We start from the raw sequence: 5,551 nt of genomic DNA on the forward strand, positions 1-5,551 counted from the left end.
ACGTGTCAACGTTTTATTTACCACGTGTCTCACGAAATTATAAGCACACGTGCAACATGTCTACGGTCATTTTCATCGAAGGGAAAAATCGCCAATTCACAATACAGTTAACTAGTCAAGCTGGGGCATTTTGGCCAATTTTGACTGATTTTGACTATTCAAGGTAAAAATAACGGAATGGGGCATTTTGATCTTTTGCCTAACATCCGGGGCATTTTCACAACGTTGTAGTCCAAATTGGGGCATTTCGCCACTTAAGATATCTTGATGTGTAATTTAAGATATCACCACTCTTCGTAAATGCTAACGGAATGTTATAAGTAGCCGTAAACTCTTTTGTCCGTCCCGATGACTGGTGTTCTTCTTGCTCTTTTTTTTGTACCATAATTATCATTCTTCTTTTGATATAGCCATATATCATAACACAACCGTCTAGTTACTGAACAAGCAAACAGTTGTGCACAAAATAAAAGCTCACCCAAAACTCCTAAATATAAAGAACTGCTTGTTGGCAATGGAGGTAGTGAAAGATGTTCAAGAAATTTCTCAGTCAAATCAAAGACTAAAATCAACATTCTTGTATCGTCTATCCAATGGAGAGCTCCATTCCCAAACTTACCATGTTCGTATATACTAAATTCTCGATTGAACTTTCCGACATTTCTCCATCCTTTGCGACTGCCAAGAGTGTATACCATGACCTCTACAGAATTGGGTGCTTTCTCTAGCGCACATACTAGTACAACGTTGTACTCATTGGTTGAAGGAAGATAACCAAATCCACACCATGACCAACGTTGTACTCATTGGTCTGACTCCTTAGACATACTTGTTGAGACTATAAGTCCCACATTGTCCAGGTAATCTAAGATCCTTAGACATACTTGTAGAAAAATAACATATCCTAAGGCCAGTAATTTCGTTCTTCTTCTTCTTCTTCCCTTTTTTACATTGGGGTCGCCGACCTACCTATGACCATTAATTATACAACCAAAATCCAAATTTCTTCTTCGTTCTCTGATTAAATTATAAAGTTGAGATTTTTATTTCAACTTATCGGTAAGTTATAAGTGATGATGTCGAAAAAGATGCAAACTCTGAAGGAGAACAACAGTGAAATAATCAAAGAAATCGATGACATTGTTCGTGCTGTATCTCATCTTCCCGAGGACCTTATTTTTGAGGATATTCACACCAGATTACCAGTTCGGACTCTATCTCAGTGGAGCTGCATCAGTAAGTTATGGTACAATACAATTTCTAATGATGCAAGGTTTGCTAAGACTCACTTTGTTAATAGAAAATACCGTAAATTAAATCTATTCGTTTATGTTCTTAATGCATGGTCAGGCAGTAGGAGAAAAGCTTGCTTTTCGAGCTTAGATAATGATTTCAAATATAGATTTTTTATGAACGTAGTATTGTCAAGCACAAGTGAACCAGTGGGCTATTGTAATGGTCTAGCTTGTATAACACTAGTTCATAAACCTGCTAATCATCCGGGTGTAATGGTTGTCATTAAACCGGATAGGGCTGAAACACTTTCCCTCCCTTATTTTCTTCCCAATAATGGAGAATGCAAATATTTATGTCATGGTTTGGGTTTTGATTCATTGTAAGAGGAGTATAAGGTTGTGATTATACTTACTTCGAAAGACAATAAGGAGTTTATCACCATGGTCTTCACTTTGGGTACTAAATCATGGAGAAACATAGTTACTAATGTTGATGAAATCTCCCCGCCACCAGGTTGTTCTCCTTTTCCTAGTCGAATGGTAATAAAAGTCTGGGAAAATGTTCGTACACCAGCCACTCTTTGTGGGGGCTATCTTTTCTGGAGGATAACAATTAGAGAAGTAGAAGAATATGAGATAATAATCAATAATAATCATAAGGATTTTTATTTTAATAATAAGTTTGGCATGTTGCTCTCGTTTGACATTCACAAAGAGAAGATTCAAATTCATTCGACTCCCAACTGAATGTTATCTCATCCCAACCCGACGACGATAATGATAAATAGAGTGGTTGAACATCATCTTCTGGAGCATAAAGGATATCCTTGTGTTGCACCCTCTGAAAAAGCAACGGGAAGCAGCATACATTGTGGCCGCCCTCGCTGTAATGCTAAGGCTAGTTTTTGTTGTTGTCGTTTTACGGTTCAAATGTATATATTAAAGGACAAGGAAAAGCAAGTGTGGATCAAGGGGGACAGTTTAGGTGTTCAAGCTGAGAAGCTAGGTTTGGTACCAGGTCCCTTATGTTGTTACTTTGACACTACTACTGCTACTACTTCTAGCTTTCCCACACGAATACTGAGCGTCTCTGATCAGGTGTTAATATATTGGTTTCAAAGGGAATGTCTTAATCTCTATAATTTCAAATGGAACATCTCGAGGTGGTAGGATCATCCTCCTGTAATTTGCGAAGTCGTGGCCTGTTTGAAGCTAAGATGAAAGGACGCCCCCAGGCAATGGTACTGATGATGCTGAAAATGATGATATGTATTGCCCTTACTTGGATTATCAGCTACATGCTCAAGTTGAAAACATCCAGTCTCTGGAAACCTTCATTCCTGCAGGAGAAACTAAAACGTTCGATAAGTACGATGTTTATATAGAGTTTTTGAACTCAGATGATAATGATTTAGCTGCAGGTTGGGTGTTTACAGCAAGAAAATTGGTAAAAGTTCATGCTTTCTTTTAGGTACTTTTATGTACCGTTGTTTGTACTATTATCTGACGTTTGTACTATTATCCAATTCAACTTATGGTGCTCAGTGTACGACATATTATTAAGGTTTATGACAATTGTTTTTAAAATATAAAAAAAGAGAAAAAAAAGTTATAAAGCGCATGATCTTAGATTACCCAGACAACGTGGGACTAATAATCCCAGAAAGGGAAAGCAATGCAAAAGAAATTATGGGGTTTACTACCTTTTGCTATCTGGTGGAATATTTGGACTGAGCGCAACAACAAGCTTTATGAGAATAGAAGAAGGGGGATTAACTAGTTAATCATTGTTGTTAAATGTACTATTTATAACTGGTGCAGATGTACTAAGATTTTTGAGCATTTTTCTTTAAGTACAATCATCTGTAATTGGGATGCTGTTCTGACATGAACTCTTAGCCATGCTTTTTCCGTGTTTAGTCATGCCTTTATGACTGAATACTTCTTTAATGAAATTTTCCTTTTTCAAAAAAAAAATCTCAACAATATTAAACCATTAATCGAAACAACAAAAGTATAATACAAAAATGGAGGTGGTAGATTGATCCTTTTTATCTTATGCGTGGGTGTCTCCTGATTCTCGATATATTCAAAGTAATAAAGTTGGACTATATTTGTGCACACATCTGTGTTTAAGGCAGGAAAACCCAACTCACCAGCATGATAGCATCTTAGAGAACGATGGATGTTGAATAAAATTTCTCCATGTTTTAGATACTAACTTGTAACTTAAAATTGATTCGACAAGTAAAAAAAAAGGAATATCAGGTATAATCTCGGTGGGAAGATTGTTGAAATTACCCATCCGATACCCGAACTTGGAGAGGTCTCAAAAGATAAAAAATGGGAGAGGTCTCAAAAGATTAAAAAAAAAGAATTGTGAGAACGGAATGTATTTATAGGGTTGATGGGAAACCCAATTTCCAAAAATAGGTTAGAGAAGTCCTAAACAATTAATAATACTCCCTCCGTCCCTAATAAGATGACCTAGTTGTAGTTTGCACAAATTTTAAGGCAAAGAGAAAAGTTGAGTCTATTTAACTATTTTTTACAATGATACCCTTATGGGCAATAATTAGTAAAATTTAGAAACGATTTATCTCTTAAACTATACCACGGTTTTTTATAAACTTTATATCGTTGAAAAGAATTTTAAAACACCTATGCAACGAATATAAACATGACTATCAAATTATACATATTTCTTATAGAAAAATAATCAATTAAAAAGGTAGTTTTAGAAATATCCCTTGATTAGTGAAATAGGTCATCTATTTATGGGACAAAGTTTAAAACCAAGTAGGTCATCTTATTAGGGACGAAGGGAGTATGATTTTAGGTGATTTTCCTCTGTTGTGTTGAAAGTTTTAATCAAGCTCTCTTCTTAGAGCTTCTGGCCCCACCAAAAAATATTTCGACCAATAAAAACCTCCCGTTTTTTCACACCACCAATATTTCCACCGGAACACCACCGCATTCCAGTTTTTTCACACCACAAATATTACCAAATTATTAAATAGAGACTTGTGTCTCTATCATCACACATAATTTTACCTCTGCAACTAAACCCTAATTACTGATAAAAAAAAAGAAACCAACAGAATCAATAGTAAAACACATAAAACAGAGAATGGAGATAAGACAACGAGGTGATGACAAGAAGGAGGCGAGAAAAATATAATACGGTTTAGTAAAAAATCGATCTTGGTTCACATTACCTTGGTCTCGATGGGGTTAACGTGAGTTTCTGCAACAAACAAAAAGAAAGAGTCAATTAATCAGATTGGGGTTCTGGAAATCAGAGAAGAAAGAAATAAAAATAGGGTTAGGGTCTTAGTAGCCAGAAATGTCAACAGTCATCCCGTTTCTCCGTGAAACTCGCGATTTTGCGTTCCCAAGTGAGATTCGCGTTAGGATCGCGCTCCTGGCATGCAAAAAACGCGCTCCCAACAAGTCAGAGGCGTGTGATCTCAAATTCCGAAAAATTCTAACAAGAAACTTAATTCCTTCACCCAGTTCCAACACGAAACTTAATTCCCTCATACAATTCCAACATGAAACTTAATTCACACCGATTTCCAACATTGAATTCCTTGTAATCAAGTAAGAAATTCGTCTTTGTTATTATCAACTTAGACCTAGAAACTATACAAACATGAAAGATCTATATAAGGCTAATTTCATACCTCCATCAGCAAAAACAAATCCTGTCTGTTATATTTCCTTTTTTCTTCATGGATACATCTTCAAACTCAGTGATAAATTTAGAAGACGGTGATGGTGACCAAGATGAAGAATTAACCACAACTCCTCTTTGGAAATATGTTCAAAAGATTGATAAGCAAACTGGAGATAAAGGAGGTGGTGGCGGGCAGAAGTTCATATGCAATTTCGGGTGCAAAGTGGAACCATATGCATGATCTTATTCGAGGGTGCGTCAACACTTGATTGGTATGTTACCTGGAAGCAAGTATCAAGGTATATCATTAGGAAAATTTCTTGTTTGGTCCTAAGCCCATAAGGTTATTTATAGTAGGGTCCAACCAGAATTTTCTTTTATCTGAAGGTCCACAATTAATTAAAACGTGAAAATGACCACAATACCCTGACTACCAGTTTATGAAATTCGAGTACATGCTCATTATATCGAGTACATATCTGCTACACAGTTTATGAAATTCGAGTACATATCCGCTACACTGCTTACATAATTTGAGTACATATCTGCTACACTGCTTACAGGTTAAAAAAAACACAGGATCTCTCTAGTGCTCCACTCCCATTGGACCACTTCCTCCAAAAAGCGCCAACACTCT

The sequence above is a fragment of the Papaver somniferum genome, unplaced genomic scaffold, assembly GCF_003573695.1.
Source record: "Papaver somniferum cultivar HN1 unplaced genomic scaffold, ASM357369v1 unplaced-scaffold_107, whole genome shotgun sequence".
Classification (NCBI taxonomy): domain Eukaryota; kingdom Viridiplantae; phylum Streptophyta; class Magnoliopsida; order Ranunculales; family Papaveraceae; genus Papaver; species Papaver somniferum.